Raw genomic sequence first — 15,092 nt, 5'->3', positions numbered from 1 at the left:
GGCAGGATTGACCACGCCTCCGTCAGGGAGCGAGGAAACGGTTAAGAGGAAGGTTAAACGCGCGCGCGCGCCAAGTTCAAATGTACAGGAAGGCGGCACAGTTGGCAGCCCGGGTAGGGAGCCAAGTCCTAAAGCCCGCCGAAGAGAGCGGGAGGAGTCAGGAGGGTCAACGTCTGCGTCAGAGGAGTCCAGGAGGGAGGAGACCCCGGGGGGCAGCAGGACCCAGAGGAGAAAGGAGAGAAGGGAGAGGTGGAGTAAGATTAGAGTCTTAAACTGGTGTACAGGGGGCGGAGATTCAGACGGAGCTTCGCCGGTCTAGACTCTAGACGTAGAGCTGGGGCGCTGAGGCTTGGAAATGGAAACTATTCTTCAATAAAGACTTTGATACTTTACTACCGGCTAGCGTTGGTCCTTTGTGAGCTGGGACCAGGAGCCAGCTCTGACACTACCACTCAGTGGATTTGTAACTGGCCGACTGACCGGACCCAAAGGGTGCTCATCAATGGTTCCTCTTCATCCTGGAGAAGAGTGACTAGTGGGGTGCCACAGGGTTCTGTCTTGGGCCCGGTCTTATTCAACATCTTTATCAACGACTTGGATGATGGACTCAAGGGCATCCTGATCAAATTTGCAGATGACACCAAACTGGGAGGAGTGGCTAACACCCCAGAGGACAGGATCACACTTCAAAATGACCTTGACAGATTAGAGGACTGGGCCAAAACAAACAAGATGAATTTTAACAGGTAGAAATGTAAAGTATTGCACTTGGGCAAAAAAAATGAGAGGCACAAATACAAGATGGGTGACACCTGGCTTGAGAGCAGTACATGTGAAAAGGATCTAGGAGTCTTGGTTGACCACAAACTTGACATGAGCCAACAGTGTGACGCGGCAGATAAAAAAGCCAATGCAATTCTGGGCTGCATCAATAGGAGTATAGCATCTAGATCAAGGGAAGTAATAGTACCACTGTATTCTGCTCTGGTCAGACCTCACCTGGAGTACTGTGTCCAGTTCTGGGCACCACAGTTCAAGAAGGACACTGACAAACTGGAACGTGTCCAGAGGAGGGCAACCAAAATGGTCAAAGGCCTGGAAACGATGCCTTATGAGGAATGGCTAAGGGAGCTGGGCATGTTTAGCCTGGAGAAGAGGAGGTTAAGGGGGGATATGATAGCCATGTTCAAATATATAAAAGGATGTCACATAGAGGAGGGAGAAAGGTTGTTTTCTGCTGCTCCAGAGAAGCGGACACGGAGCAATGGGTCCAAACTACAAGAAAGAAGATTCCACCTAAACGAGGAAGAACTTCCTGACAGTAAGAGCTGTTCGACAGTGGAATTTGCTGCCAAGGAGTGTGGTGGAATCTCCCTCTTTGGAGGTCTTTAAGCAGAGGCTTGACAACCATATGTCAGGAGTGCTCTGATGGTGTTTCCTGCTTGGCAGGGGGTTGGACTCGATGGCCCTTGTGGTCTCTTCCAACTCTATGATTCTATTAGAGAGATATAGCCGCACCGTCCTGTCCTTTTGGGAAACAGGAACTTTGGTCAGGAGTAAACAACTTAGATGGCAAGTTCGCAAGATAAGCACTTTAGAGCACTGCTTGCTCCTACTATGTGTGCGTCTGTGTGTGCTTGGACCTAGAGGACAACATACATGTTTACACCACGTGATTCCTTAAGGAGGGCAATTCTTTAAAACCGAAGGCCATTTCTACAAAATGGAAGACTTCCGAAGGCAGCCTTTTACAAGGAAATTTTTGATGGTTTTTATTTTGTTGGAAGCTACCCAGATGGGCAGAGGCAACCCAGGATGCAAGTAACAACAACAACAACAATAATAATAATTGTTTCCTAAGCCTGTCCTGGGACGCGGGTGGCACTGTGGGTTAACCACAGAGCCTAGGACTTGCCGATCAGAAGGTCGGCAGTTCGCATCCCTGCAACAGGGGGAGCTCCCGTTGCTCGGTCCCTGCTCCTGCCAACCTAGCAATTCGAAAGTACGTCAAAGTGCAAGTAGATAAATAGGTCCCGCTCTGGCGGGAAGGTAAACAGCGTTTCCATGCTCTGCTCTGGTTCGCAAGAAGCTGCTTAGACATGCTGGCCACATGAACCGGAAGCTGTACACCGGCTCCCTCGGCCAATAAAGCGAGATGAGCGCCTCAACCCCAGAGTCGGTCACGATTGGACCTACTGGTCACGGGTCCCTTTACCTTTTTAAGCCTGTCCTGCTAGGCATGCTGATCACAGACTCTGTCCAAACAACCCCTTCAAATGCAACAGGGCTTCCTATTTTTACTGCTATCAGTGGGATCAGTCAAACCACGAAGCCACTGATCAACCAGTTTCCTGTTTTGACCAAGCACAGTTTGAAGTTAGCTTAATATCCCAGCTTATTGCAAAGCTGGCAGCCATAGTTTCCTGGTTTGGGCAAAATGGAAAGTTTGTTAGTTATGGCTTCATCACAGTTCCCCATCAGGGCCGGCCCAATCATGAGGTAAGGTGGGACAATTAGGTCAGGAGGCAGATGCAGGGAGATACGGGGCCAGCACATTCCCAGCTCCCGTTTGTTAGCCTTGCACAAATTTGTGCAACTACTCATGCGGAGTCCTTTTCTTTTGCCCTCTCTCACTAAAGATTGGGTGGGGGTCCTTCCTGGAGTGATGCATTCTGGCTGTGGGGGCCAGGAGACTGCAGTGGCGGCTAGAGTTTTTGGTTGTAAACTTGGGACAACTTAGGCTTTACCATAACTTTGCTGCAGCAATGCATTAAAAACTGTGCTTATTTTTAACCCAGCTTTTCAGGCTGTGATTTAGTCATCTGAACCTGGCCATTATCTAAACAGATTTTTCAACAACCTTGCAAGGGAGGCCAGTCTTATTTAATGCGACTACAGATGGGATTGCTGAGGCTGCAGGACGTACCAAGATTTTTACCTCAGTAGGGAGAAAAGAGCATTTTGGAAATGGAGACAATTTAGAGGAGGAAAACGGGGGTTGGTGGAAGGACCCCTCTTCTGATGTAGCTTGTGCTCTGATAAAATTCAGAGTCCCCTGTGGTTGCTTTATTAAAGTAACAACATCAGGAGATATGATCACAAACCTCCCATGTAAGGTTTGGTCTAACAAGCCTTTTCAAAGTGGATTAGAGAGAAAGTGCAGGGAGGAGGAATATTCACCACCATAGCTAAACAGAACCTCCATGTCTAGAGGCAGTGGACCTGTGACCTCCAGGTGCTGGAAACCCAGGTGAGAGGAGGGCACTTACCTTTCCTAGAAGCCCCTCAGTGTCTGGGAGCAGGGTCTGGTCTGTCCCCCCTGCTCTCCCACTGGGCCACCGACTAGCATCCGCAGCTCCGCTAAAGGAGGCCAGGAGGACACCATCCCCGGAGTGGGGAGAACTGGGAGCCTGTGGGGTTTCCCACCCTGAACAAGGGGGCTGCATCGTCTTCAGGAAATCCTGCTTCTGGGCCTCCCAGTGCTGCTGCGGCTGCCCCTCCTCTGGCTCCTGCTTAATTTGACAGAAATCTACCCGAGGCAGAAGATCCCTTGTGGTCCCAACTTGGCCGGCAGGAGGTTTCCTTCCTTTCCACTCCAGTCTCTCCCTTTGAATGGGTCTCCTGGGTCCCTGCTCTTCCATGTTTACGCCACCCTGCTGGAAAAGAAATAAACACAAAGTAAAATAAAACTCAAGAATAAAAACAAAAGCACATTTTTTAACCATTTGCCAGTTTTTGAAATATATTATTACTCTTTCTATTTCTGATGTTCAGGCTGTGACTAACAATCATTATGTCACCCAAACGACTCCACCCAGGGACAAGGGGAAGTTATCCAAAGACCGGGGAAAACATCAAGGTTTATGGAAGTACAAATAATATTTGGGGGGGGGGGGGACCAAGGCAGAGGGAGGGAATCCAAAAACAACCCGGTGAGAGGACTGAGCATGTTCAGTGGACAGGGGATGCTGATCCTGGCTGCAACTTCTAGCATGTTGGAAAGGCAGCAACAGATCTTTGTATATGATTAAGGCTGCGACAGACCCACCGAACATTGAAAGTACATGGCTTCACCCAAGAAATCCTGCCAGCTGCAGTTTGTTAGGGGTGTTGAGAACTGTAGCAATAAACTACAGGTCCTGTGGTTCTCTGGGGGAAGCCACGTGCTTTAAATGTATGGTATCTGCACAGCCTAAGAAACAAACTGACAAAAGGAATATTTTGAACAATCAAATCTGAGACTATCAGTAGGAGAGAACTCCTGGATCTACAGAGTTAATGTTCTCAACATCCTATGGACACAAATTGCAATGAGATTTCTCTCTAATTACTAATTAGATTTTTTTTCTTAAAAATATGAAGCAGTATAGAAATGAAAGGAGTAATAATCTGAACATGACTAGCTAATTTCAATTTCGCCTTCCTCAGTCTTTAACAATACTGTCTTCAATGTTTTTATTATCATTAATTCATTTCCATATGCCATACTTCTTAAGAATCCTCCTTTCCCCTGCATTCTCAAAACTGTCACCCACTTCAACCCTCAGCCTTCATCTGAAAACTCAGCTGTATTACTGAGGAAGGTGGAAATAAAACAATTAATGAGACAGGTTTAAGCCTGTCACACTTATTCACACCCAGACACAAGAGGTCACTAGCTTTGACAGCTTGGGAAAATATCCTATGCATTCTCCGGGGAATAGCTCTATTAGCTGTTTTATTAGCCATGACTGATCAACAGAACCTCCATGTGTAGGCACAGTGTACCTTGATTTGGGGCTGACAAAAGAAGCCATTTCCTTGCTAAATGAATTGGATGGACATCATTGCCACAAGATGCAGCGATGGTGGTGGCTAAGAGAGCTTTAAAAGGCGATCAGACTAATTCACGAAGGAGGGCGATAGATTTATCGATGGCACTGGCAGAGGAAGGGGGCGGGAGTAGTGGCCTGCAAAGAGTGTCAGGGGGCTGCAGAGTGAGAGGGCCCCCCCCCTGCACTGCTCTTCCATTCCCCCTGCCTCCCCTTCCCTCTCCGCCGGTGGGAGAGCATGAGCTTGTGCCTGTGCTGCGGCCCCCGGAACCCACTCATCGCCCTTGCAGCCCCCGCAGGGAGGCAGAAGCAGGCGAGAGGGAAGGACAGTCGGGGCGGAGGGAGGACGGGGCTCCCTGGTGAGGGACAGGGAGAGGGGCGGCAGACTCCGTGACCGCCCCGGGAGGCAAAAGCCCCAACGACGCCGCTGATCATGGGACGACTATATGCATCGTCCATCGCGAAGCAGCAGCTGCCTTGGACCCCTCATTCTGCCCCTTGAGCTCAGGACTGAAGGGAGCAGCTCCCCAGGGTCTCCGGCAGGGTCCGTGCCAGCCTGAGCCAGAGATGTTTGCCCCTGTGCAGATGCCCTGCCCCTGAGCTGCGCCCCTTCCCCTTCCTGCCCGGTTGGGGGGCGCCCTGCAGCCTCTGGCTAGACTCGGGGCCTGATCCTGCCAGGCGCACGTGCTCTCCCCCCATCCCCCCCCCCCCGCCCCGCCTCCTGCACCTCGGACTCCTCGCTCCGTCCCCGCACAGGAATCCGGCTCCTCTCCGGGGAAACTCGCCAGGCCACGGGCCGCTGCTCCTCCGTTCTCCTCGGCGGGGGACAGGAAAGTGCAGCCGCTCTCGAGTCCCCCTGGCTGGCCCCGTTTCCTGCCTCTCTGAGCATCCGAGCTCGCTGGCTGTGGGTTGGGCCCTGGGAGGCTGCGAGGCTGGATGCGCCCCCTTGCGCTGTCCCTCAAAATTTATTGTATCATTGGAATCTACCTGGCATCTTATAGGATATCCAGAATGTTGCACAAATAAGTCTCCTTGTGATCCGCTGTGCAGTCACTGGTTTCCTCATCAGTAAATATTTCCAGAAACCTGGGACGATGCCACCCTGCAGCCATAGCTGTCAATTTTCAGATTTCAAAATAAGGGATCAGCAGCCTCACCTGTCCCTGGGACAGTCTACAGGATATCTAACAATCCGGGATAGCAGCGGGAAACGGCGCTTGAATAAGGGAATTACCCGCAAAAAAAGGGAAGGTTGACAACTATCCCTGCTGCCCGAATGGGTAACTGGAGGAGGCATTCCAGTTCCCAGCTCTGCTGGTTGGGATCATGCAATCACTTAGCTCCAGCAACCGACCTTTCCAAACCCTCCAACATTTCTCTGATGAAAATAGGGACATCCCATTCCATAAATATAATTTTCCTATTTATACAGCGCACATCTTATTACACTGCCCTGCCTCTCTGAGAAGTTTCCAACATATATAAAAAACATAATAAAACATTAAACATTTAAAAACTTTCCTATACAGGATTGCCTTCAGAGGGCTGGGGGTTGGATAACTCCATTCTCTAATTCTAAATAGTGGCACTTAGAATCATAGAATCATAGAATCATAGAGTTGGAAGAGACCACAAGGGCCATCGAGTCCAACCCCCTGCCAAGCAGGAAACACCATCAGAGCACTCCTGACATATGGTTGTCAAGCCTCTGCTTAAAGACCTCCAAAGAAGGAGACTCCACCACACTCCTTGGCAGCAAATTCCACTGTCGAACAGCTCTTACTGTCAGGAAGTTCTTCCTAATGTTTAGGTGGAATCTTCTTTCTTGTAGTTTGGATCCATTGCTCCGTGTCCGCTTCTCTGGAGCAGCAGAAAACAACCTTTCTCCCTCCTCTATGTGACATCCTTTTATATATTTGAACATGGCTATCATATCACCCCTTAACCTCCTCTTCTCCAGGCTAAGCATACCCAGCTCCCTTAGCCGTTCCTCATAAGGCATCGTTTCCAGGCCTTTGATCATTTTGGTTGCCCTCCTCTGGACACGTTCAAGTTTGTCAGTGTCCTTCTTGAACTGTGGTGCCCAGAACTGGACACAGTACTCCAGGTGAGGTCTGACCAGAGCAGAATACAGTGGCACTATAACTTCCCTTGATCTAGATGCTATACTCCTATTGATGCAGCCCAGAATTGCATTGGCTTTTTTATCTGCCGCGTCACACTGTTGGCTCATGTCAAGTTTGTGGTCAACCAAGACTCCTAGATCCTTTTCACATGTACTGCTCTCAAGCCAGGTGTCACCCATCTTGTATTTGTGCCTCTCATTTTTTTTGCCCAAGTGCAATACTTTACATTTCTCCCTGTTAAAATTCATCTTGTTTGTTTTGGCCCAGTCCTCTTGTAGTAAAGTTAGTATATTTCTGAAAGCCATTCCTTGGTTAAGTGAGGGAGTGAAGCCTTGTGGGAAACCAACAAGCCACAAGGACCCTGGGAAAGGAATTCTGTTGCTTTAACCCGAGACTAACAGGCTCCAGGATGAGCAGTTTATGGGGGAGAGGAATAAACTGATTTTCTGAAGGACCTAACACCTGGGTCCTATGCTGTTCCCATTTTCTCACTGATGTTATCTCCCTAAGTGTTTACAACTGCATACCATCAAGGAAGGGAGGACACCCCTTGATCTGGCTCTGGCTTCTTAATTGCTCCAGCTGCCAAGTGTTAGATGGATTAATCAGCTAGTCAGTCATTGGTGAATTTGAAAATAATCTAAAGTTATGATTGGTCTTGGGGTTCCGTTCCCACGTGTGTATTGGGGATAAGAGACTTGAGAAATGAATGGTCAAGTGCGCTTTGCAAATCCGCATTGAGCCCGGCTGGAAGCTACATCTAATTAGCCGACAATCACCGCCTATTGTTATGGAGAATTGCTGCTTGTTTCTTTCACGGACTTAAAGACTTTTCTATCCTAACCTACCAGTAGTGTGATGTAAGTAGAGAGTTAGTTATACTTTACAATGTTTTTATTTTGCTTCTGTAACCTTCAAGTGATGTGCCTGCAAGTTTGCATGTGTTCTTATGTTCTTCTTTTTTAAAATAAATTTTTAAGAAAGGAAACTGTTTTAGTTGTGTGCCTTTCTGGGAATTAGCTAATCCTTGCCTTCCGCTGGGTTACGCCTACCATGTGTATTTCTGCCTGCAGATACCCACGGCAGGGTTAGGGGAAACCGGACTAATTGAGGCGCAGCCTTCCCCTTGAGGTTGTGGCTTGGAGTTCCCCAGGTTAAAGGGGTGGTGGCAGCTACCAGCATATTTTGTCCTGTCTTGTAAAGAAGTGGCCCCCGCTTGCCTGAGCCACTCAGGGATCCTGTCTGGCCGGAGAGCTGAACAAGACAGTGTGGCCGAGTGGCAGAGGGCAGGTGGAGGGTTACGTTACCACACCTCTAATCTGTCAAGGTCATTTTGAAGTGTGATCCTGTCCTCTGGGGTGTTAGCCACTCCTCCCAGTTTGGTGTCATCTGCAAATTTGATCAGGATGCCCTTGAGTCCATCATCCAAGTCGTTGATAAAGATGTTGAATAAGACCGGGCCCAAGACAGAACCCTGTGGCACCCCACTAGTCACTCTTCTCCAGGATGAAGAGGAACCATTGATGAGCACCCTTTGGGTCCGGTCAGTCAGCCAGTTACAAATCCACTGAGTGGTAGCATAGTCAAGACCGCATTTTACCAGCTTCTTTACAAGAATATCATGGGGCACCTTGTCAAATGCCTTGCTGAAATCAAGGTAGGCTACATCCACTGCGTTCCCTTCATCTACCAGGCTTGTAATTCTGTCAAAAAATGAGATCAGGTTCGTCTGACATGACTTATTTTTCAGAAATCCATGCTGACTATTGGTGATCACAGCATTCCTTTCTAGGTGCTCACAGATTGTTTGCTTAATGATCTGCTCCAGAATCTTCCCTGGTATTGATGTCAGACTGACTGGGCGGTAATTATTTGGGTCCTCTCTTTTCCCCTTTTTGAAAATAGGGACAACATTTGCCCTCCTCCAGTCTCCCGGGACTTCGCCTGTTCTCCAGGAATTCTCAAAGATGATTGCCAGTGGTTCTGAGATCACATCTGCCAGTTCTTTTAATACTCTTGGATGCAGTTCATCTGGCCCTGGAGACTTGAATACATCTAAACTAGCCAAGTATTCTTGTACTATCTCCTTAGTTATTCTGGGCTGTGTTTTCTCTGCTGAATCATTTGCTCCAAATTCTTCAGGTCGGGCATTGTTTTCTTTATCGGAGAAGACTGAGGCAAAGAAGGCATTGAGGAGTTCAGCCCTTTCTGTGTCCCCTGTTTGCATTTCACCATCTTCTCCTCTGAGTGACCCCACTGTTTCTTTGTTCTTCCTTTTGCTACGAACATACCCATAAAAGCCTTTTTTGTTGCTTTTAACCTCTCTAGCAAGCCTGAGTTCATTCTGTGCTTTAGCTTTTCTGACTTTGTGTCTACACGTGCTGGCTATTTGTTTGAATTCCTCTTTGGTGGGTTCCCCCCTTTTCCATTTTTTGTACACATCCTTTTTTAATCTTAACTCAGTTAAAAGTTCTTTAGATAGCCACCCTGGCTTCTTTAGGCACCTTCCATGTTTCCGTCTCATTGGTATTGCCTTGGAGGGTTTGTCTTTCCCTGCTTTTTCATTCGCTGCCTCTGGTCTCCTGCATTCATTCAGTAGAGGAGGGGAGCAGTTTTGGTCTTCATACTTCCCCACCCCCCCACCCCACCCCCAATATAACCAAAAGCACAATATAAGCGAACACACACACACCATTTGGGAGTGAGGACCAAAAAAATAAAATCGTTTTATATATTTTATTACTTATTTTTGCAGTTCAATCTACTGTATCTATAAATTTTATTGTTTATAGCCAATGGCCACCACAATACTGTTGGATTCCAAGCCTTTATCAGCAGAAACTGGCAACTCTCCCAGGCACCCGGCTTGGTCTCCTGTTGACCTCCCGGTCTGCTCTCCCAGCAGGGACCAGGCAGAGGTCGCGATAGGCGATCCTTCTCAGCGTGAGAAGAACACACCACTCTTTCCTGCCCCCCCGGCAGGAAAGAGATAGACAGAAACGTATTTACATGCTTTTATTTTCTGTCTCTGCAGCATTACAAAAACATGTCTGCTCTCTTCAAACTCCAGCAGACGACTGAACAAACACTTCCTGTGCAGCTCATATTACACTCTGAGCTAATTCCGGTGCTGTCTGTTTCCCACAGACACTCCCAACATCACATGACTTTTCCAAGCAATCAGCTTGCAGCATCATTGCTTCAATATCGTAACATACTCCCCCATTTGATTCAATGTGTGCTGCGAGCAAAGCGTGATCCAGAGAGGAAAACAAACAGTTGTTATACATATAACACTCCCCTGTTATTTCAGTTCCACCCTTGGAACTACCCGCCACTGGTTTCCCCAGTGTACCTCTCTGGTTGTCTGATTTCCAAGGAATGAGTGCATCTGCATTTCCTTGGCTAGGGAATGTAGTGTTACGCTTAGCAACTCCCTGTTGTGTCTCTGTCTCTGACTTAGACACAGCTTTAACCTGTCTTGAGTTGTCAACAATAGTAGCACACGCTACAGCTGAGTTAGCAAACTCTTTTGAGTACCTCTTGGGTGGTACACCCTTTGTAACTCTCTCAGACCTGCGTGTAAGGTGCTGATCCTCTCTGCTCACTGGTTCAGTCTCAGGACTCTTTGGAGAACCAGTTCCAATAGTAAACAGTGGTTCATCCTCCACCTGTGAAGGTCTGGCCATTGTGTGAGATTTCCTCTCAATGACTGTGTCAACTGAGCTCTTCGAGCTATCACTATCACTCTCAGTACCACTGTAATCAGTAAAATCATCATCATCATCTGAACTGTCCTCAGTGGGATATGTGTGAACAATTACTCTCTCCTGTTCTGGAGCACTCTCTAGAAATTTTGTGAGAATCACCTGACCAGATTCAGACAAAATTACTCTGTAGAGACCCTTTTCATAACCCACAAAAATGCCTTTGGCATTTTTCACCCCATCTGGAGTTTCTGTCCTGATTTGAGATCCAAAAACCTTAAAATGCGCGACAGAAGGTTTTCTGTGGAACAGCTTTTCAAAAGGAGAACATTCCATACCTTTTGAAACCTTTCTCACCCAACAGTAACAATAACATGATAAAGCCTCAGCCCAAAACTCATGTGGCAAGTGTGAACTCAGCAATTGCGCCTTCATGCCATTTTGCAATTCTTTGTTCACTTGCACACAGACACTTCTGTTCCATGCATCTGCTGAAACAGCAATCTTGTGCCTTATTCCTTTCTTATCCAGGAAATCCTGAAAATCCTGTAAAAGAAAAACTGGCTTTTCATCTGTGAAAAGACAATCAATGTTAGCATCATGAATATCCTTAACCTTGCCACAAAACTCTTTAAACCTTTCTAAGGCTTCTTGTGGTTTGTTCAACATGAATAACCACACGTAATGAGAGAAATGATCCACACACACAAGATAAAATCTTGCATTGCCTCTAGACGGTGCTAGAGGACCAATCACATCAGCATACACTCGCTGAAAAGCTTTGGTTACTCTCGTAGTCTTCTTGACGTTATTCGTCGTACCTGCAAGAGAGATCATGTTAGATTCAGAAGCATTACATTTTATGCAATCACTTTGATCAAAAGTTAACAAATACAGTCCATCTTTCTCTCTGGCAGAAAGATACAGCTCTCCATCTTTGAAGATTTTGCAGCTTTCTTCATCATAGGACAAAATCAGTCCTTTCTTTGTGATCTGCGAAACACTCAGCAGACTGTACTTTAAATCAGGAACCAAATACACATTGTTAATAGTCAAGTTCAGACTTTCAAGATACACAGTCCCAAACCCGATCGCTTTCAGCTCCTGGCCATTGGCCTGTTTCACAGTGAAGCTTCGCTTCTTAAACGTGGAAAACAGTCCTCGGCGCGACGTCATGTGTTGCGTGCAACCCGTGTCAATAACAAAAGCGTTCTCCATTGAAAACTCGGCTTTTGTTGACAGCAATGCTTTTGCAGGTTTCATCTGGGACTTGGTACGACTTTTGCCTGACGCCTCAGGCTTTGCAGAGCTCCCCTTAGCTCCTTTCTGTTGACGCGGCTTCTTACAATTCCGCTGAAGATGCCCAGTCTGTCCACAATTGAAACAACGGACAACGTTCAAAGCAACAGCCTGTTCTTCACTTGCAATAGCAGTTGGGGTGTCAGAACTCCGAGCTTCTCTCCCCCTGTCTTTGACATCTATTGCGGCAAGTCTGTCTCTTTCATTCAGAACGACTGAACAGATTCTCTCCACCGTTAGATCGGCCGCTGGTAGAGAACCAAGCTGACTTGCAACGGTTTTATAAGTCCGATTAAGGCTGTTAATAATCATGAAGCAGAATATCTCTTCCTGTAGAGGGAAATTGCGTTGCGCCATCTGCTGGTGTAAGAATTTCATCTCTGTCAAATGCACTTGCACATCTCCATCAGGCGCTAGCCTCAGATTCGTCAGCTTTTCAAAATGCAGCAACGCTGAAGAACCAGCATCTCTTTGATGTATTCTACGCAGCGTTTCCCAAATCTCACGCGCGTATTCTACATCCTGAACATGCACGAGTTGATCATCTGAGACACACAGAATTATGGCCGTCCTGGCTCTCACATTCTGTGAATTCCAACCTGGGGTTGGTGCAGGAGGGATGGGGTTCTCAATCACCCCATAAACCCTCTGATTCTGTAGCAGGGCTTTCATCTTTACAGACCATGAGGCATAATTGTCATTAGTCAGTGGAGGTGGGTAAGGTAAGCCTCCCCCCTTCTTGGTATCCATTTTGAATCCAAGCCTTAGCTCTCACTCTCGAGCCTGTAAAATCCAAGAGTCTTTTGGCAGCTAAACACAGGCAGCTCTGGAAAGTCCCTTCCAAGAGCAGTTAGACAATAGTCAAAACAAACGCTGGAATGTTTACCAGTGTTTTTCCAGTCTCTTCACAGTCCCAGCCTCTTCCGTTGGCTACTAACTTTCCACTTCCTTTTCAAGCTAACTATCTCCGAAGTAGCTGAAAAGATTGACGTCTCGTTGCTTAGCAACTGGACATTCCAAGCTTGAACAACAAGCTTCTTATCTAGGCCTGGTATGCGAAGAATGTGGCTCTCTCTCAGTGCCGTTTTAATCCAAAAACAGCTTTTGTGAACCAGAAAAGATTCAATCTGCGTTCACCCTTTTAGCCCATAAAATCAGCATACCTTGGGGTTCCGTTGCTCTTTAGCTTATCAGTAAAACTGATTCCTCCGGTGCTCTGCCGGTCTTGCAGCTTCCATCCGCCCGCTACCATATCTTCCTTTATCTTCTTGCAGAGGATGAAGTTACGATCCATCAACCTCTTCTGCTGCTTTCATGGATTAAAACCATCGGCTCCTTGCTACCAGATGTTGGATTCCAAGCCTTTATCAGCAGAAACTGGCAACTCTCCCAGGCACCCGGCTTGGTCTCCTGTTGACCTCCCGGTCTGCTCTCCCAGCAGGGACCAGGCAGAGGTCGCGATAGGCGATCCTTCTCAGCGTGAGAAGAACACACCACTCTTTCCTGCCCCCCTGGCAGGAAAGAGATAGACAGAAACGTATTTACATGCTTTTATTTTCTGTCTCTGCAGCATTACAAAAACATGTCTGCTCTCTTCAAACTCCAGCAGACGACTGAACAAACACTTCCTGTGCAGCTCATATTACACTCTGAGCTAATTCCGGTGCTGTTGTAGCCTCCCACAGACACTCCCAACATCACATGACTTTTCCAAGCAATCAGCTTGCAGCATCATTGCTTCAATATCGTAACAAATACAATACGAGGACAAATCACACAGCTGCAAAACAAAAGACATTGCATGCACCAGACCAGGATAAATCTATAGCGTACAAAATTTATTTTCACATTTCTTTCAATGGGAAGGATATAGGGCAGCAGAGTCCAGGTGGTGGGGTCCAGATTAGAGTTTCTATCATCCTTGATTGTCTGCCCTGCTGGCTGAAGCTGATGGGAACTGGACAACAATATCTGGGGACACCTCAATGACTATTCTGTAATATACAAAATCTTCAAAGGATTAAGGCACTGATCCAGAAGAGAATGAACTGAGAAGAGGCCCCACTGAATTATCTGAAGTGAAACAGAGGAAGATCATTATATAATAATAATAATAATAATAATAATAATAATAATAATAATAATAATTTATTACTTATACCCCGCCCATTGGCTGAGTTTCCCCAGCCACTCTGGGCGGCTTCCAATCAAGTGCTAAAAACAGTACAGCATTAAATATCAAAAACTTCCCTAAACAGGGATGCCTTCAGATGTCTTTTAGGATAGGATAGCTGCTTATTTCCTTCACATCTGAAGGGAGGGTGTTGGCTTCCTAACTATAAGCTACTCTGTTTGGATATCATAAAAATTCACAGACAGACAGACTTTAATGTTGTATACAGTGTAAGGCTGGGGAATTGAGAGGTGGGGAGAGCAAGCGGGGTGGGGGAGGGGTAGTACACTTTCATTCTTCTACAAAGTTCATATGCAAGGTGTTTGTGTCAGTGTGACATGGGAAGGTTCTCTTCCTTTTCATTTATTAGTTTTCACTGGCAGTGAGAAAGATCGGGGGGCCCAGGGCATAGTTGGTTGCCTTCAGTTGACTGCAGTAAAGGTGGTGGAGGCTGAACCATTTTGAGGAAGAGATTGCTGTAATTCTTGGTTTGGTCCTTCAAGTAAAGGTAAAGGTAAAGGGACCCCTGACCATTAGACCCAGTTGTAGACAACTCTGGGGTTGTGGCGCTCATCTCGCTTTACTGGCTGAGGGAGCCGGCGTACAGCTTCCGGGTCATGTGGCCAGCATGACTAAGCTACTTCTGGTGAACCAGAGCAGCACACGGAAATGCTGTTTACCTTCCCACCAGAGCGGGACCTATTTATCGACTTGCACTTTGACGTGCTTTTGAACTGCTAGGTTGGCAGGAGCAGGGACCAAGCAACGGGAGCTCACCCCGTCGCGGGGATTCAAACCGCCGACCTTCTGATTGGCAAGCCCTAGGCTCTGTGGTTTAACCCACAGCACCACCTGCGTCCCTTCAGGTACTTGTTGAAGTACCCTTCAAGTACTTGCTGTTAAAGTTGTTCCGTGGAATTCCTGATCTGGACCTTGTGTGGAAATGAATTCTCTCCATCACAAAAATAAGTTTTGA

General features: G+C 47.1%; 1 protein-coding gene across 1 annotated transcript in view; it reads right to left on the bottom strand.

Moving 5' to 3' along the window:
* LOC310670265 (uncharacterized protein) overlaps nt 1–5,618 on the bottom strand; it is a 100,791-nt gene extending 95,173 nt beyond the window's left edge. Inside the window, exons 1-2 of the mRNA XM_083425329.1 lie at nt 5,539–5,618; nt 3,270–3,360 (exon numbers count right to left, since the gene is read on the bottom strand). The gene's annotated coding sequence lies outside the window, so the exon portion shown is untranslated. The remainder of the gene's footprint in view (nt 1–3,269; nt 3,361–5,538) is intronic.
* Nucleotides 5,619–15,092: the final 9,474 nt, after the last annotated feature.

This window comes from Podarcis tiliguerta, assembly GCF_965153285.1.
Source record: "Podarcis tiliguerta genome assembly, chromosome: 2".
Classification (NCBI taxonomy): Eukaryota; Metazoa; Chordata; class Lepidosauria; order Squamata; family Lacertidae; genus Podarcis; species Podarcis tiliguerta.
This window is presented reverse-complemented; position numbering and strand designations above follow the sequence as displayed.